At 36.8% G+C, this 27,486-nt stretch overlaps 1 protein-coding gene across 8 annotated transcripts in view; it reads left to right on the top strand.

Annotated features, from left to right (window-relative positions):
• The first annotated feature begins 213 nt into the window (after nt 1–213).
• Nucleotides 214–27,486, top strand: part of mub (poly(rC)-binding protein mub) — a 221,409-nt gene continuing 194,136 nt past the window's right edge. For 2 of the 8 annotated variants that reach the window (XM_069502223.1, XM_069502222.1), the window contains exon 1: nt 214–659. The gene's annotated coding sequence lies outside the window, so the exon portion shown is untranslated. The remainder of the gene's footprint in view (nt 660–27,486) is intronic. The other 6 variants (XM_069502224.1, XM_069502225.1, XM_069502226.1 and 3 more) reach the window with 6 other exon arrangements.

Here is a 27,486-nt window from a genome sequence, read left to right as displayed (position 1 = left end):
ACGTCAGGTGTTCATCTCACTAGCTGCGAGTTAAACTCTACCTTACATTGATGAAATTACGTTGGGATTTGTGAAGCATTGGTTTACGTTTATACGCTGTTGTGGAAATGATCAGCAGAGAACCCTCCCTCTCCGAACGCGCGTTGCCAACAGTGAAGAGTACTTGAGACTCTGGCGAGAAGATCAGAGCGGCGATATTCGCGAGACTAGGGGCTAGCTCGCTGCATCCTTTTTGCTCACGGGAGCGGGCGACGTTAGGCGGGCGGGAGGCTCTGGCTCGGCGTCACTCACGTCGACTCGGTCTCCTCGGTCGTATGTCCGAATCTCTCCTGTCCGTGACGTGCGATCTCTCCGAATTCTACCGGCACCGATTTGAGCGAACCGCGTCCCTGGCGCGTCGGTTTTAGAGAATAAATACATCACCAATACATCAAAAACTAGTTTTCCCTTCTCTCCACCTCTATTTTAAATCTATTTTGCTTCATAATTTCTCGTATTAATTTAAAGTTTCCGTTGATAAATAATACATAAGACTCAGCTGTGACTATCGTCTCAACTTTTGTGAGTGAAAAAGAGGATTCATATTGTTGGAGCAGTGCAGTGACCCAAGTCAAAGGCGGCAGTTTCGAGATCCTGAGCTCATTTGCATCTTTTAGTAGGTAAGATCTCGTCTTTGTCCGCATTCTAATATCCGCTTTTTGTGAAAACGTGCATAGTGTAGTTATGAAATGTTATTTTTGTATTAAAACTGTCGTACAATTTGCTTTTACGTTTGTAGAATGGACGTTTGAAAATTAGAGTAGGGATTACTTAGTGTAGTATTGAAATTAGCTTGATGAAGTTTATTAAATTTAAAAAAATTATAAATCGAATCAACAACAGTTTGAAGAATGTCTAGCTCTAATAAATAAATTTTGCTTAAGTGGTTAATAGGTAACATTAAAAAGTCAAATCATTATATTACTATAATCATATGAAATCTTTGGAACTAAGTGTGGTGTTTTTCATATTTTTCAAGATTCTTTGTCCTATTTTTAAGGTTAAGTATATCATGACTCGAAAGCATATTAAATTATTTCGGAAAAGGCAAATTTATGTGTCAAATTTTCTTTTCTTATTTACCAAATGTGTCATCAAATAGTGCGGCTCTGTAATTTACTAGAAGCGAGGCTATCGAACACAGAGCATCAGAAATGACGTTGAAATTCTTGATCTGACATAAAACCAATTCCCTTAATCGCCCGCTTCACATCGGCTGAGTGACACGATCCCATCATAATTGCGCCAGCCATGCATCAATACACGGGGTGGAAATTGTATTTGTGTGCAGAGGACAATTTTCTCAATATTCTCAGCCGTTCAAAAGTTCTTCTAAAAGTTTATTGGAATGAAAAATCTTTCTATTTCTATTTTTATTTCTAACGAGGGAGATATTATTTCAATCTTGAAACTGGCTTTGTTATTATTCATTCGTCTGATAAACAAAATGCCATAGATACCTGACTGAATTATCCACAAAAAGTTTGATTATTATGTTCTAAGTTACCTAAGAAGAAATTTAGAGTTTTAATGTATTCCTGAGAATAATTAAAGTAGGTAAATATAAAATAAGAATGTAGGCAGTTCTCTGAAAATATTTTAAATTATGATCAAGTAAATTAATAAAATAAAGTAATTCGTGATTAAAAGAACTTAATGGCCAACTAAATATCAATAAAGCAATAAGAAAGTAAAACTGTGCCAATAATAGCTTGCCAATAAAATTGATAATTGATTCGATATGAAAAGAAAAATAAATGCTTACTTAATATCAATAAAACAAATAAGTAAAGTAAAACTGTGCCCATAACAATTTACGCGCCGAAACTCATTTATTCTTGGAGTAAAAACTCTCCCATTCCGAGAAAGCAACCAAGCGAAATGTTATTTATGTTGCTGAATTTTTTTGTACTTACGACTTCCTACAGTATATTATTATGAAATGAACCATAACGGAATAGAACAAAATTAGAGAAAACTCTATTATTCCTTATTATTCTTAATTTTACAAAATAGGTACCACGTATTTTATTACCAGATGATGTCCGCGACTTGGTCCGCGTGGACTACACAAATTTCTAACCCGTATTTTACTCCTTAGGGGTTGAATTTTCAAAAACCCTTTCTTAGCGTATTTCTACGCCATAAGAGCTATCTGCATGCCTTTCTATTAGTTTGATATGTGCTTTGATACATTATAGTCAGTCAGTCAGCTTTTCCTTTCATATATGTATAAGTATAGATATTCTATCAGAGGTAGGGAGGGATACGCATTTGCTTGCAATATAGTAATGTATCTACTTATGAGAACTGCATCATTATTTAATTTATTCAAATCGCGGTATAAATTTGAAATTAGGAGTAGAAGTTGTTCTTAAGCTCTATCGATTTACTTGTATTGTATAACAATACATGTAAAGTAAACACTCAGTACGACTATAAACTTCTCGTAGCTTTTCATCGTCAAAGCGTTCGTTTGCTAAAGTCACGAAAAAGATATTCACATTCGTTGTCGCACTTATTGTGCTCAGGCTGCTGTATGGAGTGCCAATATTTCTTTAATAAACCTCTTAACAAACAGACAATAGATTTAAAACAAAAGGATTACCTACTTCCGTTAAAACTTCTTTCGAAAACGGCAATTCAATGTACGGATGCGACCTTCTTACAGATTTATAGTAGAACAGATTTATAAATGAGAAGACTTTTCCTCGTGCGAAGGAAAAATTTAAAAAGAGAGTCCAACAGAAGGAAAGCAAAGTTTTACGCTTGAATTATGTTTTGTATTTACCCAATTCAAAGGCTTTTTCAATTTAAAAAAAGTTATAGAAATGAACTTTCGTTTCATTTTTTTAGACGTTTGTCTGTTCTTAAGATTAATTAAATTCTTTTGAGAATGAAGTATTGTTATTATTAAGTTTTCACTTAATTAAAAAATATACGCCCTGTAAATCATCACTCAATTGATAAGGTTTCCATTTCAATGTCCATAATTATTTATTAAGTGCTTTGTGGCGCACTCTAAACTTTTCTGTTCTTTGAAATTGAACTCCGATTTTTTATTAGATACTTAGCTACAAGTCGAAATGGCAATCGGGGTATGAGGCGGGGGGACGCCCCGCACACCCGCGCTATCCCCCCGGGTTAGCGCGGGGGCTATGCGGGTGTGCGGGGCGTCCCCACCCCAACAGCCATCTCGACCTGTCACATACTATAATATATAGGTAGGTAAATGTTAGGTATAAGTTAAGTACCTACCTTAGATATAAAAACTAGGTGATGCACGCGGCTTCGCCCAGGTTTTTAATTATCTAGTAGGAACTTTTTATTTTTCGGAATAAAACTTAACGTAGGTAGATAGGTCCGTCTCCAAGATGCCAAATTATCTCTGTACTGAGAAGTTGGAAGGAAGGAAGTTTTGACGGGTCTTGACAGACACGACAGACATACAACTAAGTAATCGTATATAGGTTCTTTTTTTCTCTGGAGATATGGAACTCTTAAAATCTTAAATAGAAAGCCTCATCACGCAAATTCGCCTCTTAAAGATGTAAAATAACTGCAGGCATACATTAACCGTTCGCTTCAGTTGAAAACTTTTCCTGAAAATACACTTAGTGCGTTACAAACTTTCTCTTCCACGGTCTTTATGGCTTAAATTATATACACCAGGGAGCGCAAAAATGGAGACATATCCCCCTATAGGGATTATGCGAGTTATTGTTACCGACCTGGATCTCCCGGTAACTGCGAATACTACTTCATTCTGTCCATATTTTATACGTCATGACGTGCCAAAATTATATTTTATTCAACGTCAATAGGGACCGTGACTTTTAGGTAAAATTCGTCGATTGAATTTACGAGTATTGTACCTATATTTTTTCAATTCAGTTTTATTACATAATTTATACGAGATGTAGACGAAATTTCAGTTTGATCAGAGAGATGCCGTAGATGTAAGGAGAACAAGAGGACAGTTGAATTTTTGTCTTTGAATTTAACTAGCGATCTTTTTATAACCCGACTAGCTTATTTCCGCGACCTCGTCCTCGTGGACTACACAAATTTCAAACCACTATTTCACGCCCTTAGGGGTTGAATTTTCAAAAATCCTAAAAGAAAAAGTAAAATCTAAATATCTTCTAAATATTATATAAAAGGAAAAGGGCTTCATGAGATGTAATTGTACAGGTAGGTATGCACCTACTTTTTGCATCTAGATGCCTATTAGATAGGTCATTGAATTGTCATGGTCAACTCATCGCCGGCCCACTACTGAGAACAGATCTAATGTTAGAATAAGAAAGGTTTAGGGCATAGTTCACCACGCTGGCCAACTGCGGATTGGCAGACCTCACATATTTTTGACAACATTATGGAGAACTCTTAGGCATGCAGGTTTCCTCACGATGTTTTCCTTCACCGTTAAAGCAAGTGATATTTAATTGCATACAACGCACATAACTCCGAAAACTTGAAAAGTTAGAGGTGCCCTGGATCGAACCTCCAACCTCCCGTGTAGGAGGAGGATGTCTTAACTACTAGGCTATCACGGCTTTTAATAGATACATATACATACCTACCTACTCGTATGATAAACTGTTAGTGCATGTTCTCCAGCATACGATTCGCTGTTTAAAGCAGTTTATTAATATTTATCTTATTTATAGAGAAACGCCCGAGTGTTCTGAAATAAACTGAAATGTTACAGACTTATTAGTGCTCGTCGCGTCGCGTCGGTCTAATTTATTTCTAGGTGCTAACTGCATGCCTTGCTTTACAAATGCAGGGATAGGTTGGGATACGTCTGTTTGACGGCGTCATTGATCTACATATTTCACTAATGTCTGACTTTGTACTCTGAATTATTTCGTAAAGATTTTTTCATTCTATAGATATTTAAATAGATAGATAACTTCCATTAAATATTAGGTCCCTACTTACAGAAAGAAGTAACTATATTACTGTGCTGTGCTAACTATACTTAAAGCTTAACCAGAAAAGTAAAATACCTCGCCATATTGCGGAAAACCCGTTGAACTAATTTATACAAGACCATAAATACTTAGTGACCATAGACCATATAACTACTAGTAGCGCCTCCAGAGCAAATCCATACTTAATATTATAAATGCGAAAGTGTGTCTGTCTGTCTGTCTGCTAGCTTTTCACGGCTCAATCGTTCAACCGATTTTTACGAAATTTGGTACAGAGATAGCTTGCATCCCGGGGAAGGACATCTCTTTCTCTCTGGTCGTTCCTTCATTGCTGAAGATCGTGGTCCTGGCAAACTGCCCTCGAATGGATTATCTGTTTTCATCGGCTTCTGTTTCTGGGGAAGGACATAGGCTACTTTTTATCCCGGAAAATTGAAGAGTTCCCACAGGATTTTTAAAAACCTAAATTCAAGCGGACGAAGTCGCGGGCATCATCTAGTTTTTTTATATTTTTGGTCAGGCTATAATTTGAGGATCAAATTATTAAGCGCCAAGAATTACCATCTTCAAATTCGCTGTCACTCGCTTGTAGGTTTACTTAAGTGCTACCAAAATGTCTGGAGCTCTAGATCAAAGGGACACTTCATTGGTTGGCACTTGGCATTCTTATAGCTTTCGGTGATGTTTTTTGCAAGTCAGTCTTTTTTGCTTTTAAGTAACAATGTGATGGCTTAACCTGCAGAATATGTAATCGCGAGCTTTAAGACACACATTATCTACCGTTTGAGGTTACCAATTATTTACATTCTGTATATTGATAGAAAAATTGTGTGTTGAATACATAAAAAATTAAACAACCCGATTGTTTAATTTTTTATGTATTCAACACACAATTTTTTGATTATATCAAAAATAAATTATTTCTCAGTGATTATTAAATACTTAGAGGATCTTCCAAAATAAATAAAATCTACGTCTTTTGTTACTTTTAAGTGTAATAACATTTTAAATTATCGATTAAACTAAAAAAGTACGTCATTATGATGTGACGTCACATTCTAGTATTTCATAGAATCTCGGAATCTCGCATACTAAGCGCGCGTTTTGGCGTTTGATAAGAAGTCACTGATTTGACTAGTTGTAAAATACCGTATTCACGCACGTACATATCGATACATTTTTCGCTTAAATTAATTGATCATTTCATTTTACCAGCAGAATTGACTTTTTCGGTAAGTTCTGTTCCGTTCCATACAACGATTGCGTCGGTCTATGTTTTGAGATGAGCACCATATGCAACACTACACAGTTACTTAAATACTTGCCTTCCTGATAAAGAATCTTTGATGTCTTTGAAGCACTTTTTGCCTTGTTACTCTTAACAGTTAGCTATGTCCTTCGGCTGTAAAGTCATGTTCATGTCATGATGAACTTTTGTATGCGAAATTATTAATTATTTTGGAGTATGTTATAATTATTCTGGTTAAACTTTAATTAGTGGTTGTCAAATTAACTGACGCCTGCGGCCTAACTGATCCTATTCTATTACCAATTCTGCTACTAGGTACCTACTGCTCAAAATAATTCAAACCCCAATAGCTCAGGTGCGCTACACTGGTGCGCTTTCATCTTTTTCGACGATCTCCCTGGCGCAGTGATAAGCGATGTGGTCTTGTTAGTGATGCTTCTTTATTTAAAGGTATGCCGGGTCACAATCCGTTACAACTTTAATCAATTTTCTCCTCTATCTACCAGGTGCTTTTAACCTGATACCTTGCCTTTTAGGATCACCTCTAGGTATCTTTGTAGATGCTCGAAAAATGCAGCCTTTGTCCTTACAAAGGAAGGATTTTTCGGGCACATTATGTCATCAGGAGTTGGCTCTTTTTAAGGTAAAGTGATTAATCCAGGAAATATTAATCACATTTTTTTATAGTACCTAATATTTTATTGATTAACAATAATGATAGCTTTTCTTAAACATAATATTACCATTGACAGTGTGTTCAAATCCTAAAGAACCTTTAGTACCGGTTTGAGTAGCGTAACTGGTGCAGCTAGTCCGGTGAAACCCGGCATGTTCTACTGTGAATTGAAAGCCGCAACGCGACTTAATACCTCAGTTTTTATACTGCATGACGCATAGTACCGACAGCATATCACTACCCATCACTACACATATTATTATTGGGTGGTTGTGAAATATAAAGTTATTTGTTGGTGGTTTAAATTGATGGAGACAGCTCGGTGCAGACGTGTTCATTGAGTGAAGTCTTATGATCGACTAAACTTATGGACTAACAGTAATCATAACGAAATCTTACATGCTATTGGTGTGATAATATTTCTTAATCTAACCTATAAAATTTTGCATCACCTTTCTTCTAATTTGATGCGTTTGCAACTTTGCAACCTGCATATTATTACAGTTGCATTAGAAGTCGCTGTTTTTAATGTTTTTAATGATTATTTCTATGATTAAAACTGTAATGATTTTAACAAAAATATGCGCCTTTGGCAGCTACAACCTTCTTCCACTTTTCTGGCAGCAATTAAATTCTACACAGTGAAAGAAAGCTTGAGGCTCTCTAATCAGCCATTCATTTTTGGACTTCTTCATAAGTTTAGAAATAAAAATCATGCTGCATCGATCGAAACAGATGATAGTCGTTCGAAAACATACTGTTGTCATTTCATACAGTGTGTATCTGGACAGAGACCACACAGAGACAGTATAAAGAGAGAAACAGTAGTCCGACACCTTTGATCTCGTGGTAAATAATGACTACGAAGACCATCAGCGAGTTCGGGTCGCTCCTTAGTCCCGCTCTTACCGCACGATTGTCTGTTTGTCTAGGCGACTTAGTCGAACCTCTGTATATAACATTATATCCTTATTCTGTGATATAGACCTCTTGTAGAGATTTACGCAGTCCTCGTGCAACATAGGTACATACATCTCAATATAAAGTTGCCGTTAGTCAAAGTTAGCAGATCATTTAGAATTAGATGAGCCATCTCTATCTATATCCGCGTGCCCGAGAAAACTAGAATCAGAAGTATTCAGTCATTGAGATTTAAATACTGCTCCAACCTTAATAAACAAAATTGGTACAGTTGAAATCTGAGCCAAGCTTTGCCATCCACACCACTTACTTATGTGAAAAAGTTCACACAAGTAAAACCGAGAGCACAAGCAAGTCGAATTAGAATTAGAGATCAGATTAATTATTTCTTTAATTTTTTATCTTTTGGTTTCTCTTATTGGGATGTATAATTAAGTGCACGCAAACTATGCCACGAGAGAGCCGAGTTTTAATTACAAAAAATATAGCATAATGTTTAATTAATTAAAAATAATTCTGAATTCATATCTTTTCAGTACGAAAATCTTGTTTTATATTTTATAAAATTCAGGTGGAGTAGGTACTTTCTGTCATAAATATACTCGTACTATAAATAATAATAATATATAGTAAAACTATATAGTTTAATTTACTTTTATCAAAGATTATAATTATAGTAGTACTACGTACAGAAGTTGCACTCCATTGTTAATTAAGTAGGTACATGCAACGACTTAATAATAGCCTACATAATATTATTAAATAGATGAATCACGCACGCAAGCGCAAGCAAGTAAAGTTCGTCAAAAACGGTCAAACGGATGGTCCATGAAAAGCCAGCAGACAAACAGCTGACAGATAGACATTCTTTTGCATTTGATAACAATATAATGGAATATGGATGTTATGGATAATAACAATATGAAATTTACTTTTTTTTTTAAATTTACCAATTTATCGAGTTGTTATTCTAAGGAAATTTATAAATATGTTTGATTTTGTAAACACCTGTAACGAACATAGCCTACATACAACATAGGGACCTTAAAAAAAAAAAAAAAAAAAAAAAAAAAAAAAAAAAAAAAAAAAAAAAAAAAAAAAAAAAAAAAAAAAAAAAAAAAAAAAAAAAAATTTAAAAAAAAAAAAAAAAAAAAAATAAAAAAAAAAAAAAAAAAATTATGTATATAATTTTTTTTTATCAATGTAAGTCAGTCAGTCTAGTCGGTGCATGAGAAATTCGGTTTTTATTTAGGTTTTCATACGGCCGCCAGTCAATGTAGTCTATCGAGGAAAACTGTCTCTAGTCGGTTGGAGCCTGCGGACCAGACGGTCGCGGGAGTTAGAATCAAAATCAAACACTTGACATTAGTTTTCTCTACTGCGTTGGGCCACAGTTCGAACACTTATGTGAAAGAACAAATTCCCTTATCATTGCAAGGGGTGGTCCGCGAGGGCTGAGCAATTAACTGGTGGTCGACCATATGGCTTCTTGTGTGTGAGTGTAATGGAAGTGCGAGCACTTAACGTTCGTAGACTCTAACACGCTGACGAGGACCATAGTGGTAGACACCTATAATGAGTAGAGGCGAGGCGGGACATGCGCGCACTAAGGTGCGTGCAGTCTAGCGCTCGTGTGGTGGAAATATTTGTGGAAATGGGTGCCTGCATTAAGTGCTCTTATGGAGGAAGACATAGTCTTCAATTAAACAGGTCTGTGAAACTATAATGAGTAGAGGCGAGGCGGGACATGCGCGCACTAAGGTGCGTGCAGCCTAGCGCTCGTGTGGTGGAAATATTTGTGGAAATGGGTGCTTGCATTAAGTGCTCTTATGGAGGAAGACATAGTCTTCATTTAAACAGGTCTGTGGAATTATAAAATAGTTGAATGATATGGAGGTGAGGTTGTCTAAGACGGTAGACGTGCTTGTCGGTGGCACTTTGCACTATGTCTATCGCTATTTTTTCCCTAAGGTGCAACTAGTTGAATGATATGGAGGTGAGGTTGTCTAAGACGGTAGACGTGCTTGTCGGTGACACCTTGCACTATGTCTATCGCTGTTTCACTAAAGGAGAATAATTGGAAGAAAGGAACGACCAAGCGGTCAATGTCCTAATGCCGAATCAGTGTTGCGCGTGTTGGGTCCGCTGCGCCATACATTGAATGCTACCACTAAGTGGAAAAAAGGGGTAAAATACAGGGATTTACTGGCATAGCCAGAGGTTATACACTTATGTAAATACAAAGTCTCAAAGCAGGGTGCTATAAAATGAACGCAAGAGCGGGCAGGCATGCACATGATCGTACGTGCTGTCTATTAGAACACCACTATGGTAGGTGGAAACATGGGAGCATGGCTCTATTGTAAACCAAGTTTGGAATATTATAACTTGAGAGCATAGCTCTTATTACTTACAAGCCAGTTTAAATAGATGGTGCAATTATAAATATTATCCAAATATCAATATTTCGTTGGAAAGCGCGTGCGGCATCGCTTCGACCCCATCGGTCGGAACGGTGTGTGTGCTCGCAAATGGTTACGTAATAACGTCCGGATTGTGGATTGAGTAATAACTCAACCGACGTTATAAAAATAGATAATATAATCTATCTAATTAAACTTATGTGCTGGACGACACATAAGATTTATACTCAAGTAAGAAAATTTGAGAATGGGACCACTTTAAGTACAAGGATACTTTTCTTATGTTATAGGGGCGATACTTCTAAAGTCTAAAAGCGATTCATGATTGATCTGGTAATGTGGCTGCTTAGGCGAGGTGAACCGCGCGTCCTTTAGGATACTCGGTAAATCCTTGCTTGAGCTGGCAGACGGAGTTGTACTCTGTGTTTACTTTCGATCTATTTGCTGGTATACGTTGGAGTGCGTTGGAAGATGATTATGCGAAGGAGAACCCTAGTGCCATTAATGGCGCCACTTGGCGCTTTGTGAATCCTTTGCTGAGCTGATTCTAGCATACTTTAATAACTACCGATCACAGAGGGCAGGTAATACTGCTGTTCTGTTTGTACTCTGACATTCGTTGGAATACTTAACCGCCTTATGGTGGTTAGTGAATACACGCATAATACATAAAGCAACTTTAGCGTTCGAGAGCACTTTAGCGAGAGAGGAACATAGCACTCTGGTGTTTGTGCATCCTACCTAAAGGAGAGCCTAGCGCCCAGTGCTTGTGAATCTTTTACTATAGTGATTTTTAGCGTACACAAATAAGTGATGACTTATCACTTGAGACCGAGCACTCTGAGTGCTAAATTACAAGGGTATGTGTGTAAAGGGACACGTTCCTTACCTATTGGGCTACGCATGTGTCTGAACATTGAATTGAATTGACTAGAGACACCAGATAGGTCTGTTGATCTCTATGTTACCCTAATATTGCTTGGAGCGTTGCATTCTTCTGATGGCTATTTATAAATAATACATAAAGCAACTTTAGCGTTCGAGAGCACTTTAGCGAGAGAGGAACATAGCACTCTGGTGTTTGTGCATCCTACCTAAAGGAGAGCCTAGCGCCCAGTGCTTGTGAATCTTTACTATAGTGATTTCTAGCGTACACAAATAAGTGATGACTTATCACTTGAGACCGAGCACTCTGAGTGCTAAATTACAAGGGTATGTGTGTAAAGGGACACGTTCCTTACCTATTGGGCTACGCATGTGTCTAAACATTGAATTGAATTGACTAGAGACACCAGATAGGTCTGTTGATCTCTATGTTACCCTAATATTGCTTGGAGCGTTGCATTCTCCTGATGGATATTTATAAATAATACATAAGCAACTTTAGCGTTCGAGAGCACTTAAGCGAAAGAGGACCATAGCACTCTGGTGTTTGTGCATCCTGCCTAAAGGAGAGCCTAGCGCCCCAGTGCTTGTGAATCTTTTGCTAGAGAGTGATTTCTAGCGTGAGTACTTTATCACTTACAAGTAAAATACAAAAACCCAGCATTAGCGTTTGAAGACACCTATGCGAGAGACGACCATAGCGCTCTGGTGTTTGTGCATCCTGCCTAAAGGAGAGCCTAGCGCCCCAGTGCTTGTGAATCTTTTGCTAGAGTGATTTCTAGCATGGACTACTTTATCACTTACAAGTAAAAATAATAAAATGCAACATACCTTCACACAATGGATTGAGGTCAGGCCTGCGATTATAACTTGCTTCGGCGGTATCGTAGTGCAAGCCGCTCATCCTTGAGATCTCTAAGATCATTACACTCATTCACACACAAAGGATTGAGGTTAGGCCTGCGTTTATAGCTTGCTTCGGCGGTATCGTAGAGTAAGCCACTCATCCTTTAGATCTCTAAGAGATCGATATACCTACACCACACCACACTACACAAACCATTTACAGTGGAACACGCCACTATAAAGTATGCTTGCATGCGCCGTGCTATCTCATGAGAGGAACGCACCTCTCCTAACAGTATGCTTGCATACATTGCGCTATCCCTTGAATGATGACGCGTAGTGGGGGGGAGCTCGTGTTCGTTGGTATTTTATGTTCTTAATGTGATAGGATACCAAGGGAAGGCAGAAGCTCACCGTTGAAGGCGCGGCGGAGCTTTCAACCATCATTCACTCCTAACCCCTTTTACACGAACTGGAGTGAATGGTGCCATTACACAGGGCTTCTTCTTCCTACAGTAGGAGGAAGAGCTTACATTTAGGTTTACACACGTTGAGTATGGGTACTAATATTATTACACTTCTTTTAATACGTCTCAATTGCTGAACCCACATCTTAAACCCCAATGGTTTAAATTCTATACCCGAACACGGTAGACATTTGGTATTCAATACGCGAACAACTGAATGATCGACCAGACAACTCCTATACACGAACGCACGTTCCAAAATAATGTGTTAGTTTCTATGCGTGAATACATACCTTCAAAGCCCGAACACCTACAGTCATTTGAGCATTCAATACGTGAATGCCCACTTCCCCTGCTCATACCCCGTAAGGTCCGTTAGGTCTGATGAACTCACTATTTCTGATACTCTAAACGTCCTTGGGTTATTGCGTTCACAACATGTTAAAAGGTTTCTACTGTTAGATGATACGCGTGCCACTAAAAGATATGAAATAGGAAGCGTATTCTTTAGGTAGATCAGTATATGAGGTAGGGTAGATTCATTAGGTAGGCCTCGGTATAGTTACACACCACAACAAAATTATGTAAGTAATGATTCCCAAGTTTTGTGTTTTAAATTTAATTTACTTGAAAATATCAGGTTTTCTACGGATTACGGGTTGTGACGTGCTACAGTGTTAATTTAAAATGTGTTTATGTACTCAAAATATATTTCATTTATTTAGCAGGTTATTAGGTGTACACCAAAATAAACCTACAAAGAGAATTTTGATAACGTTTCGCTTTGTAAAACCACTCTACCATAAAGTCGAACTTTTCATCTCATCAAGTTTGAAGTATGTTATAAAAACGCTTTTATTGCTTTTCAGAGCATAAATTTTCAAATGCGATGAATTTTATACCGATCGATGGCCTGTGTTTGGAGTAACTTGAAGAATCTTGGCGGTTGCCGGTCAAGTGGCGTTAATACGGGGTTCTACTCGTAAGAGTCGTTATTTGAAAGACCCAACGTAATTAGTGATTGGCTTCGGCTTAGGGCCCTACTTTACTACACATTTAACGTAATTATTGTACGCCCAATTTGCCTGAACCTTCCCAACTTAAGGTCTGCTATTTGTTTCCCAATTTATGCGTTTTAAAAAAATAGTTTGTGCCTATAAAATATCTATAATGTATTGTAATGTCTACCAATCTACAGCCAGCGCTCCAAACGGAGACTTTGCGAAATTAAAATCAGTGGCATTGAATTTTTAACTTGAATTCAGGCTCTTTAGGTCCATTTTACTTTGACGTTATTCTGTTTCGACTCTCGAATTCTAGCAACGTTGGTGAGACGTAAAGTTTTATACTAAGCGTAAAGTGACAGCATTAAAACATTTAACTACTCGTAAAAGTCGTAATTTATCAGTGTAAGTGCAAGTGGGCCGTATATGTAAACTGTAATAAAGACAAGTACCTATAAATAATTTTAAATAGGTACATATCAAAATTGCGGATCGGCAGGAATCGAACCCGCGTCTCTTAGGATCGCACCCGACGCTCTGACCACTAAGTTACGGCTCCTTGAAGTGTAGGTAAAACACTAAGTATAAGGAATTTATAAAAATAAAGTAGGTACCTGCCTATAATATCTTAATATTGATAGTAGAGTAACAAATAAAAATCTGAAGAAAAGGTATGTGGTTCTACTTTTTAATAAATAAATAAAAAGTAGCTGAGATTTCCTGTTTTCTGTACTTAACTGACCATTTTTTTGTCGAACTGTACTTGGATGGCTAACTGTAAGGGCAGCTTAGGAAGAGGATAGTGTGAACGACCTAACCGCTAACCAGTAGGACCTAGACAGGTTTACAGACTTGCCTCCGTTAGGGCCGAGACCGTTTCTTATAAATAATAACAGGTTCAGGTGACTAATGTCATATTTTTACTTCCTAAGGAGGAAGTTACAAAAATATTGCTGGTTTAGTTTTCTATGTAATTATAAAAAGTAAATTAAAAAGATCTTTGATATTAAGTAAATTACATATTTTATAAATGTCCTATTTTTTATGCTAAGTTATGAATATCTTAAAAATAATAGACAATTTTACTAAATAAACCTAAACCTAAATTAAAAGTAATAAAAGGATATCAAATTAAAACTAAAATAAATTAAATTAAATATAAACCCTCATCGAGACCACCACAGTGAGGCAAAGCAAGTGAAATATTTTAATTCCTTCAAACCACTAAAACGCACATAAATCCGAAAAGTTAGAGCTGCGTGCCCGGGATCGAACCCCCGACCTCCGATTAGGAGGCAGACGTCTTAACCTAGGCTAGGTGAAAGAATAATTAGGTATTAATCTAATCGGAAGATTATAAAGTACCAGGGCTAATTCGGTTATACCCAATTTCTAAACAAAATTGACCGGTCTAATGTTAGTACCTACCTATTATTCTTTTTTACAGGGAACATTGTAAAAGGAACAAATGAACTACCAAATAAGCATCATCAGCCTTGGAGCGTAGAAACACTCTGCTACTTCAATGCGTCGTTGGCGCGATACATATACCTACCTACCGTAGAATTTCTCAGTGATATTATGCCGGATTATGTGTCACGACGATGTTTTCTTTCACTTCACAAGAGCGTGATATGTTGTCACTTGTCAGTATCAAAACTTTAGACTGAGCAAACATTGAGTACTATCAACTGAGCGTCTGGCCTCTCTAAAGGCCTTTTTACCTTGGAGAGGTTTGAGTTAAATAAAAATTTAATAGTTTGTTTACCAAAACCACAACTAAATAAACTAAACTAGGTACCTACTTATCAAACATTGATTGAAAATTGAAATCACTAGCGCTCGAAATTTAGTCACACGGCAAATCGCAGACAGAATAATAATAATTAATTCTCAGTGCAAAAAAAACAATTGTAAATAAAAAATATTAGCTTTCTTTTATAGATGATTGGTTATTGTTCCGAGAAAAATAACCGACTCAGTGCTAGTTAGATTCGCAATGAGAAAGATTTATTCGACCGGCTTAAAAACAAAATAATCTCCATGGTGCTGCATAATATTAACAATAAAATTATTAAGTCATAAGAATTAAATAATAGTAGGTACGTCGAGCTACATAAATTGTCAAATTAAACACTAATAAAAAATAAACGATGTATAAAAAATGGCAAAACTTGATATTAAATTCTAAAATAGCGCCACCAATTGAAACATTTTGTGTACTTGCTAATGCTTTCAAAATTAAAAACCCTGTATTCAGCACTGGCTGTTTCTAATTTCTCGCTTAACTTCACGACCCAAATAGATGACCCTTTTTGAAACCTCGGTGGAATGGCTTTATTTTCACACAATAATGCACAGGTTCAACCTTTTCTGTAATATAATCGACTCGACCTTTACTTTAGGCTTAAAAGACACAACGCGTGAAGGCATCGACGCACGATTCAACGTGTGTGACTGATCTCCTAGAAGTTTTAATACAAAGTACAGTACACGGCTGAAAGTAATGCACATCGACCTTTAGAAGGAGATAGCAGATTTGTATAGACTGGCAAAACGTCATATAGGTATGAGTGACAGACTACGCTCTACAAAGCCAAAATGTCATTCTAAAGGCAAATGTACATTACTTTCGGTCGCGTACTGTACCTACTGGGTACGGGGTTCCATCCCGGGACCTCTAACTTTTCGGAGTTACCTACGTGCGTTTTAAGTACCTAATTAAGAATCGCTCGGTTTAACGGTGAAGGAGAACCGGAGAGTTCTGTATAATGTTCTCAACGGTGTGTGAAGTTTCTCTATACGCACTTGGCTAGTGTGATAGACTTTGGAGTTGGACAACCGCCTTTCATTCTGAGAGGAGAGATATTTGGTACAGGGATAGCTTGCATCCTGGAGACGTATATAAGATATTTTTCATCCTAGAAATCAAACAGTTCCCACGTGATAAAAAAAACCTTTATCCACGCAGAGAAAGTCGCGGACATCATTTCGTCATATTATCTCGTAGATCATTATCCCTATTATAAATGCGAAAGTGTATTTTTTATTTGTTTGTTGGTTTGTTGGTTTGTGCATGGTTTGTCCTCCAATCACATCACAATAGAGCAACATATCGACGTGATTTTTTGCATGGGTATAGCTAAGGACCAGGAAATAGGCTACTTTTTATCCCCGAAAATTAAACAGTTCCCACGGGATTTTCAAAAACCTAAATCTACGCGGATGAAGTCGCGGCCATCAGCTAGTAAATAATAAATACTCACTAATATTAGTCAATTCTTGAATAGAAATCAAACGAATACCTTTTCCAGTTTTCTTGCAAAAGTTTCTCCTTCGCCGATATTATAGCTATGAACTTCTCAGACGGTCTTAGTTTACAGGGAACCGCTATTCACTGAGCGAGGTCTCCAAGTCTACTTGGAAGAGTTTGCACTTGTCTGTCTACCCAGTCGTCGGGTCGGTCAGTTTTCTAACTTCAAAAATAATAAAGGTATGATTCCGAACCACGCTGCACGCAGCAGCGCTGCCGCTTAAACAAATTGTACAAGGAACCAAAAGCTTAATTTGCTGTATCTTATTACAGCTTAATCTGTATGGTATAAATTGCTTGCGATATGCACCGCCCGCCCTCCCATTGCTAAACATGTGGGCTAAGCCAGCTGCCAAGCAAGCAATATGCACCACCACTACTCAGCATCACACAAATCCCAAAACACACTCGACGCACGTTTCGAGCTTATCTGCTTCAGACGATATGGAGAGTTAGCTAGAGAGTCTAGCGTCTCTTACAGAGGAGAAGCTAGACGCTCTGGCAATAGAAATCACTGTTCACCCAGTCTTATTATCAGAATCAGAATTAGAATCAAATATTTTATTCAAAGTACCCAAGTACATTTATAGTATACTTTTTGAACGTTAAATCATTGACAAAAAACATAACAAAACATATCTAAAATAAATTAATTTTACTGTTTTAAGGTTTGCTAAAATAATAAAAAATGGTTAAAAAATCACAATAAAAATCAATATAAATATTGATAAGTAACATTACTTCATTGTGATAGAGGCGCTGTCCAAGCGTCCTTATCCGATATATAATCGTATAAAGTGTAGTAGTCTTTCTTACAAAGGCTTTTTTTGATGTACCTACCCTTTAAACCTTCTTTATGGTAAACTTTGAACTTCGGACGGAATTTTATTATAATAACGGACAACACTGCCCAAAAATGATGCGCTAACTTTCTTTAGTCTAAACATCTGGGTTTCCAATTTATTTTTTTTGCGTCTGATTAGAATTCTTATACGCGATCAGTGTAAAATTTTGCTCTACCTAATACTTATCATAATTTATATAATAGTATTTTTTACCTGATTTGGGTACCTTCCGGATTAGGCACTAACAGCATATTAACAGTCGCTTGAATCATCATCATGATCAACCCATCACCGGCTCACTACAGAGTGCGGGTCTCCTCTCAGAGTGAGAAGGGTTTTGGCCATAGTCTACCACGCTGGCCATGTGCGGATTGGTAGACTTCAGTCTTCACACACCTTTGAGAACATTATGGAGAACTCTCAGGCATGCAGGTTTCCTCATGATGTTTTCCTTCACCGTTAAAGCAAGTGATATTTAATTAATTAAAACGCACATAATTCCGAAAAGTTAGAGGTGCGTGCCCGGGATCGAACCCCCGACCTCCGATTAGAAGGCGGACGTTCTAACCACTAGGCTATCACTGTTTTTCGCTTGAATAGTGAATAAAAAATCCATTAGAAATTCGGCACTGGGCAGTAAGTGACCCGTGGCACAGTAGTCGAAGGCGCTCCGGGCGCGATACCTAGGGGAGGCATTGGGTTCTAATCCTGTCGGTTCCCATAATTTTGATATATATTTAAAAGTAGATGATACCTACTACTACTTCGTTCGCGTGGAATTAAGTTTTAACAATCCCGTGGGAACTCTTTGATTTTTCGGAATAAAAAGTAGCCTATGTCACTCTCCAGATCTTCAACAGCTATGCCCATACAAAAGATCACGTCAATCCGTTGCTCCATTGCGACGTGATTGAAGGAAACACCAAAAAACCAACAAAAACACACTTTCGCATTTATAATATGGGTAGTGATTATTTTTCTGTACTGTTGCCGTCACGTTTTGTCTCTGTCCAGACCTTTATTTAGTTTGCAAAGGGGAAGTGGCCACATATTGTGGGCACAAGAGAAACATTTATATTGGATTTCAATATTCCGCGGTTTTGCTATTATATCCTTGTTGCATTGATTTCAATATAACCGCTTACCGCATAGGAAATAATACTTGTATTTATTCAAGGAGATATATTTTGCGGACATATTATAATACGTAACAATGGAGTGTAGTACCTACACACTCCTATTTTACTAACCATTTCGTAGAAGGACCAAAGTAATTGGCATAGCCCACTGGGTTACGAAGCTGAAGTGACCTGGATAGGGCACAAAGTTCAAAGAACCGATTTTTTTTAAAATCCAGATACAAGTTAGCCCTAGACTGCAATCTCAACTGGTGGTAAGTGATGATGCAGTCTACGATAGAAGTGGGCTGACTAGAAGGTGTATGGCAGTTTTTATTAAATCCATGCCCCTTTGGTTTCTACACGGCATCGCGCTAATTCGCTTGGCAGCACGGCTTTGCCCATAGATGTTCCATGATGTTTGTCCCAAGGTGCTAGAATGGTGACCTCACACTGACATACACAGCGTTAGCAGACCTCCTACTAGGCATACAGACAACATCAAGCGAGTAGCAGTGGATCCAAGACGAGGCGTGAGACCGCGGCGTGTGCATTGTGGAAGTTACTACAATACAACTATATCCAGCAGTAGAGTCGGTAGATGGCGATTACGACGACTGGTTATAATATTATTATGTGTAACTAGTATGCTCGACTTCGTCCGCGCACAAATTTCAAACCCCTATTTCACCCCCTTAGGGGCTGAATTTTCAAAAATCCTTTCTTAGAGGATGCCTACGTCATAATAGCTATCTGCATGCCAAATTTCAGCTCGATCCGTCCAGTAGTTTGAACTGTGTGCTGATAGATCAGTCAGTCACCTTTTCCTTAACATGTTTAGATGCTGGTCGTAGGAGGATTTAATCGCCTGAGCTTATAGAGCTATATCCTATCTAACTAGAGAAGCCTAAGTTTATCTATGGTATCTATGAAATACTCAATACTTTGTGGACCAAAATCAGCTGCTTCAGTTGATGAAAGAAAATAACCATTGTTCAAGCGACGAAATTCAACTGGATCCCAGTCTGAATAATTTAATCTTGCCCAACCATATTATATTCTGATTTCATATTATAACATTATGATTACGAAACTCAAAGAATTTTTTCTACCTATATTATATTTAATAGGATAAATTAGTACGTAGTTCTAGGTAAATTGAAAAGATACCAATATTATGAATCTCATATTAATTTCCTTTAGATACCTAACTACATAATACGAAAGGGTCATATATATTATAATTATTGTATTCCAAGAAACCTTTATATTGTAGGTAAGGAAAACCCTCAAGCGAAAGCTTATAATTATATAAATCCGGCTCTCTGTAAATCGTAGCAAAAGCTGGCTTCGTTTCCGTGCCTCTCTACTGCAGCTTTGCTTTTTAATGATAAAGCATGAATATAAACGAATAAATTTATAATATTATGGTGTTAGAATGTCAACAATACAAATACATAACTAGCTAAACTAGTAAGTATAAAATAAAGTAGCTTCCCGCTGTCTGTATCTATAAACGCTTGCATCTTTTAAACTAAGCAACGATATTATCGGCTTTCATCAATAGATAGAGTGATTCAAGAGTAAGGTTTATATGTAGTGTTAGACGGATAAGAACTAGGTGATTATATTATTATCTGTGGTGTGCTCTGCGGAGTAGCGGATCTATGGGAAACGTCACTCTAAAATGGCGCGTAGAAAGTGGTGTGTAAATAAATAAATAAATAAAAATCTTTTTTATTCGAATAACCTTTTACAAGTACTTACGAATAGTCGGATGCATATACAACTGGTTCGATTTGCTCTTGTGTTGATATAAATAATAATTCCTATGTGAACAGTGAATAAAAGCCTTCTAAAGTATATCAAAGTGGTTTTCATTCTAATAGTGGGTTATATAATTTTGTTGAAATATGACGGGTGTCGGGAGAAATCAAACCGACTGAGGACTTTTATCGAAAATGATGTCTTATTATTTCGATACATAACATGATAACCATACGGACACCACATTAGCATCTGCATTGCATCTGTGCGAAACCGGGGCGTGTCGCTAGTATATTATAATAAGAAGTCCTGAATCACTCTCTGAATTACTTTTCAACGCCCAGCCCCAAACCTTTTGGCCTAGAAAAGCTGAAATTTTGCATAGAGGTTTCCTTTATAATGTAGACAAGGAATAAAGCCATTTTTAGGGTTCCGTACCTCAAAAGCAAAAAGGAACCCTTATAGGATCACTTTGTTGTTTATCTTTCAGTAAGATACTTTCAGATAAGTAAGTAATGGAATAAGAAAAACGTATGACGCAGACACACTAAAATAGCATTTTGAGAAATTCCATCCGAGGGAAGCCGGGGTAGCGTATGTTTTCAACAGACCACTAGCAAAAAAAAATAAGGTTTGAAATTGTACCAGAATTACAGAATTAACATTGTTTCCAACCAACAAGGTATCACAATGCTATTCTGACTTCGCGACTGAGGGGCTGAGTGGAGCTTGTTAAAAGTTTAGCGTGACAGCATACGAAAGTCTAAACAAAACAAATTTCTTGAACTCACTTTCCTTGTGCCAAGGTTATTAAGATTACCTACAGGATAACAGACACTCTGTTCATTATTTGAAACATAAGTACCTACAATTGTAATACGTACCTACTATAATTAGGTTTGATAGAAGTTAGAGCAAATAATATTAGTACCGATCCAGCCTAGTTCATTAATAGCTAATCTTAACTGAAAACTAAGACTTCAGCTTCCATTTGGGGATCTGGGGTTCAAAATTGCGGGCATGGATGGTACCTTAACTTTTCGGAGTTAATACTTATGTGCGTTGTGAGCAATTACATATCGCTTGCTTCGTGAGGAAACCTGCATATTATGTACTTAAGAGTTCTCTATAGTGTTCTCAAAAATGTGTGAAGTGCGTCAATCAAAACTTGCCCAGTATGGTGGACTATGGCCTAAACTATTCTCATTCTGAGAGGAGACCCGTGCTCAGTAGTTATAGCCAAGCGAATGGGCTGATTTGATAATAATGATGATGGATCTTAAACAATTATAATCTTATCGTATCTTCATTTTAAAATTCGTTCGCGATAAGCCTTGTTCGCTCGTATGGTAAGATATTTCTATATTTAACAAATTTTCAGACAGAAAAATACTCGGATATTCATTGAGGCTAGAAATGCAATAGTGTAATTTATTACCTTCTCTCTACCGAAGCCATACATTCGCTTAACGGCAGAAGCCCCTGATCAAAGTTCATATAAATTCTTTGTTCCAAGCCTGAGGCTATTAGCATTATAGGCAAGGGCATTGATGACTAACTTAAGTCAAAGACAAAAGTGTGTATTGGTTCTCAAAAGGGATGAAAGTTTTTCACTGAAATATAATATAAATATGTACAAAATATTTAAAAAATAGAGTGTGCTTATGATGTAGGTGGTTGTTGCAAGCGCGAAATATTGCGGATCAAAAAATGAAATCTTTAAAACGTTGTTTTGAAAATACCTGAATTGAAAGGATTTCTGTGATGAAAAACGTGATTGAAAATAACCATGTTTCCGCATGGGCAAGGCGAATATTGCATTTTCACTCGGATGATTTGTGTCGACTGCATTTTAAATAACTTAGCGGGCCGACGGTGGCTGTGTATTGATTTGAGCTATTATCAGAAAATGCAGGGCGGGCCTTTTCGATGGAAAAATTTGCATGACTTAAAATTTAATTATTATTGATATTAAAATAAAGATGAATATTCTTTGACACGAATTGAGCGAGTGATATTAATTAATATTCACAAACATCAATTCACAAATAAAGTTATATTGGAATCGAAAAATACAAAATGTTTTGTATTTCTTATATTTTATCGTAGCAATTCAACAATGTTGAAAGTTTATTGATTTTACAGAAAACCTGTTTAAATTCTTTTCGACTCTACAGCAAAAGTTTGATAAAATAATCTCGAAAAGTAATTTCAATTCTGTAAAATGTAAATCTTAATTAAATCCCCTACAATTACTTCGTTTCATTTAATTGCTGTTGTGAGATTTCATTTCAGTACTTAATCGTAAGTAATCTAATTCTTTGAAATATTCGTTAAGCAAAAATTAATTCATTTCAGAGGAAATACTTCAAAACTCATTTATTTAAGGTATAGTAATTAATTATCATAAAATAAATCGTACATTTTAATCAAATATTTTATACAAATCTTATAGTTTGATTTGACAAAAATTACCTATTTAATTATTTATCGGCGAAAATGTAAGTAGGCGTATATTCATTGTAACTGAACACGAACGGTAAACATTAGGTAATGAAATGCAAAAAATAAAATACCCTTTTATGTAGCAACAAGCTAGTGAGCTGTGATAGTGTCGGATCGAACCTCCCGGGAAGTTCGATCCCGGGCACGCACCTCTAACTTTTATGAGTTATGTGCGTTTTAAGTAATTAAATATCACTTGCTTTAACGGTGAAGGAAAACATCGTGAGGAAACCTGCATGCCTAAGAGTTCTCCATAATGTTCTCAAAGGTGTGTGAAGTCTACCAATCCGCACATGGCCAGCGTGGTAGACTATGGCCAAAACCCTTCTCACTCTGAGAGGAGACCTGTGCTCTGGTAGTGAGCCGGCGATGGGTTGATCATGATGATGATGATGATGATGATGATGATGATGATGATGATGATGATGATGATGATGATGATGATGATGATGATGATGATGATGATGATGATGTAGCAACAAAGTAAAAGCTACTTTTTTAGTACTAGTTGAACTCTGTGAAGTATTGGGTTAATAATTTTGTCAGAATATTTCAGCAAAGGTTCCTATTTCACCGGGTATTTTCGGTTGTCAATCTGGTACGCGTGAATGGCCCGCTCTCTTTCGTACTCGATTCGCGCTTCGCTGCCGCGGCAGGATCGAATTTGCCCCCAAAACGGATACGTTATTGCTCTGTATATAAAAGCTCAGGGAAATATTATGTCGTTTTCGGCAAGAATAATATTATTACAAGTTCTATTATGAATGATTTCTCAGCTACTTAATATGAATAACTTTTACGCAATGATATTTTGTTAAAGCGATCTTTGTTATGTTGTGCGTTAACCGTACAGTTTTTCTTTTAAGGTTCTGTACCCAAAGGGTTCCAATGAGACCTTATTAAGTTAGTATCAATTATATTATAACTAGCTATGTCACTCTCCAGGTCTTTATCCTATACCCATGCAAAAAATTACGTCAATCCGTTGCACCGTTGCGACGTGATTGTAAGACAAACCAACAAACCAATAAACCAACAAACAAACACACTTTCGCATTTATAATAAGGGTACTGATTACTAATACTTAATCGAATGGTGTTGCGACGTTTCGCTCAAACCAAATATTTCCAATCCAATTTCAAGCGTACGCGCTCAAGTTTATTAATTCCTAGAATTGACCGGTAAAAATCCTACGGCTACAAACCTACCAAACTACAAGCTTTTAGCGAGGAATTACTGCACTCACAAAAATAAATGGATCCGTCGTTTTCCATGTTTCATCTTTGCTACGAAATCCTTTTGTATCGATGGGATTTTTACAGGGAAACGGCAAATGGATCCTCTATCGAGAATTAAATTAAATGGTCTCGAAGTTTATTGGAAAGGGTTTATGAATAATGTATTGAATGTCGTTTCTCTTTATGTCTGTGAGTTAAGGTCAGTTTACGATGTTATTAATGTTATAACTTTTTCATGTCATATGTTTATAATAAATGCTAAGCATGTTTTTTATGATTGAAATGTCCATTGACCCTTTAAGAATAAATTATATGACATAGTTATGAATACCTACCTTTTTTTTCGCGTAGGAGGGGAAAATCCTAATGGAAATAGTGCCGCACTCCTACCGACTAAAAGTTAAAACCCCTCCTTTCTCTAAGCAATAATGTTATTGGCCTTCTATTACAGCCGTGGTCTGACTCGTCTTCCTTCTCTTCCATATTTCTCCTTACTTATATTTCAGGATTATCACCCACTTCCTTTTCTTAAAATGAAATTATTGAAACAATGTTTTGTGTACCTCATAAGAGACTGGTTGTAATAATGCATAATTCTAGAGGCAGATCATCTCGAAGAAGACAGGATTATTAATTCTGCTCTAGCCACGACTGAATTAACTTATTATACGTTATTATTATATATTATATGTCAGTACAACTATTTTAGAGATAAGCGCTTTCAAATAGACAAACGCGGCAACCTACTTACTATTACTACACTATGTAGGTAGCGATTCACAGGATGTGGTATGTATACAGAGATTAAAATATTGGCGTGAAATGTGATTCCAAAGCAATTTAAACTTTAATATTGGAGTTAGACGATATAAACGAGAAATATCAGTATCGCTTTAAACGAGAAAAATCAAACTCGTGAACGAGTACCGGTATACCTTTAATAAAGTTAGAGAACCCAATAACTATCCGCGATCAATTTTCTGGAAGTTTGGCGCCAGATTTTGTATTAATAAGTTGAGTGGTTAACACTGCAGGTTTGCACATTTTATGAGGTCTTTCATACCCAATCTATTTTAATTAATTTTTTGAAAATCTTTGCAACACACATGACATACAAATCATACAAGTACAATGATGATACATTTTAATTGTTCTTTCTAATCTATGCTATTTGTGTTTTCTAATAATCTGTAGTAATTAGTATTTATATTTGTATGTAGGTTTCTTTACATTTATAATATTCTTATGTATACAATAGGTACATATTGATATATATTTTAGATATTTGTTTATGTATATTTAGACTCTGTAAGGGGTTAGTTAGGGAACGAAAGTTTTGAAATCTGAATTTTAGGCTTGGGCTTATGAGTACAGTCGTTATATTATCAACGTTTTCAGATTAAGGGGGTAAACTAGGAAACATATAGTATTTTCACTCTATAGGTCAACCGTCATGTCAAAAGTTCAGGTCACCTTAAAATCGTAATAATTTTGATATGAAAATTGTTACAAAAAGTTAAAATGGCGCATGAGGAGGTTTTTACGCGTTATATTTGAGAATCAGGACACATGACTATAGTAACTAATAGTTACAAATTGTACTGATTCTATAGAATGTTTCATATTGATGATTTTGAGAGATTTAAGAATATCTATTTATAACTATTAATATCAAACAACTTAGTCTAGAGTCTAGACCATCTTGACTTATAATCTGCTCTTGGCTCCGGCTTGCTTCGATAAATTCATCGTAGACATTTATGAAATAGCCAAGACTAGGAATGCGTCGTTTCTGAAGTTCGGCGTTGATTTCAGGGCATCGAAGTTTAGTATCTTCTTCAGTATTTTAGTATCTTGTATCTTCAGCTTTGCCCGCGTCTTATACAGATCAAATTAGGTAGTCTGCTTGGGTGCTAGTCGAAAAAAAAATCTGGTTATTTGTATAGTAACTCTATACTTACCTAATTTTTTTTTTTTATTCATTATAGGTATACGCTTGACCACAATCACACCTGATGGGAAGTGATGATGTGGCCTAAGATGGGACGCGTTTACCTAGAAGATGCCTATTCACTCTTGTTTTAAAGATACCCGGGTTGTAATTGGTAGGAAACATATCGCGGAAGAGTATTCCAAACCTTAGCCATACGTATTACGTATGAGGAATGATGACGCAAAACGTTTCGTGCGTGTAGATGGAATGTCGACGACATAAGGATGGAAACTCGCCCGACGTCTAAATCCCATAATTTAAAAGAAACTTAAATTGTTGTCACGAACTAATAATTAGTATTTTCAATTTTCGAACTAAGATAACTATATCAAGTGGGGCATCATATGAAAGAGCTTTACCTGTGCATTCTAAAACAGATTTTTATTTATTTTTATGCATCATAGTTTTTGAATTATCGTGAAAAATGTCGAAAAAATACGACTGTAGTACGGAAGCTTCTGTGCGCGAGTCTGACTTGACCGGTTTTTTTAATTATTCACCTGTCATAATAAACAAAATCCAAAAAATAATATTTCAAAAATGTATGTTTCTGCTAAAGAGGATCTCACTACACACGGTTCTGACTAACGACACTCTTGTCTCCCGTCGAGTGTCCCACGTCACGGCGTACATAGAAAGCCTTTTTATAGGTCATCGTCCTACGGCATACGCTATTCATCTAGATGTGGCCTTATGAAAATTGATACCCAAGTCACCCTGAGTGGGGGTCGTGTTTATACGAGTATAGCCCGCGACAGGTTGAGATGGCAATTGGGGTATGAGGCACGGAGACGCCCCGTACATCCGCATGTCATCCGCGCTCGCCCGCACTGGGTTAGCGCGGGGGCTGTGCAGGTGTGCGGGGCGTTCCCTCCTCGAGTGCCATCTTGACCTGTCGCGTACTACACCTATATCGCAAAATGTACGAAATTTTTCTGCCATACTGTAAGCACAGAAGCTTTACATAAAATAGCTTTGGTTTTTAGGGTTAGCATTAGCAATTTGCGGGACTTATTATGCATTAGACAAGAGTTTAATCATTCTATCGCGGAATACCATAATCAACCTTAAATAACTAACCTCATTTTATATTCGTAGCGATGTAGACACTCGTAGCTTGTAGCCTGTAGTCATCATTAGTGTGGCAAAAAATCATCAAAATCGAATAAAATATAGTATTTGAGAGTCATTAGCGTATATGATACTAGCTTATGCTCACGACTTCGTCCGCGTGGTCTACTCAAATTTCTAACCCC

Source organism: Maniola hyperantus, chromosome 12 (assembly GCF_902806685.2).
Source record: "Maniola hyperantus chromosome 12, iAphHyp1.2, whole genome shotgun sequence".
Lineage (NCBI taxonomy): Eukaryota > Metazoa > Arthropoda > Insecta > Lepidoptera > Nymphalidae > Maniola > Maniola hyperantus.
This window is presented reverse-complemented; position numbering and strand designations above follow the sequence as displayed.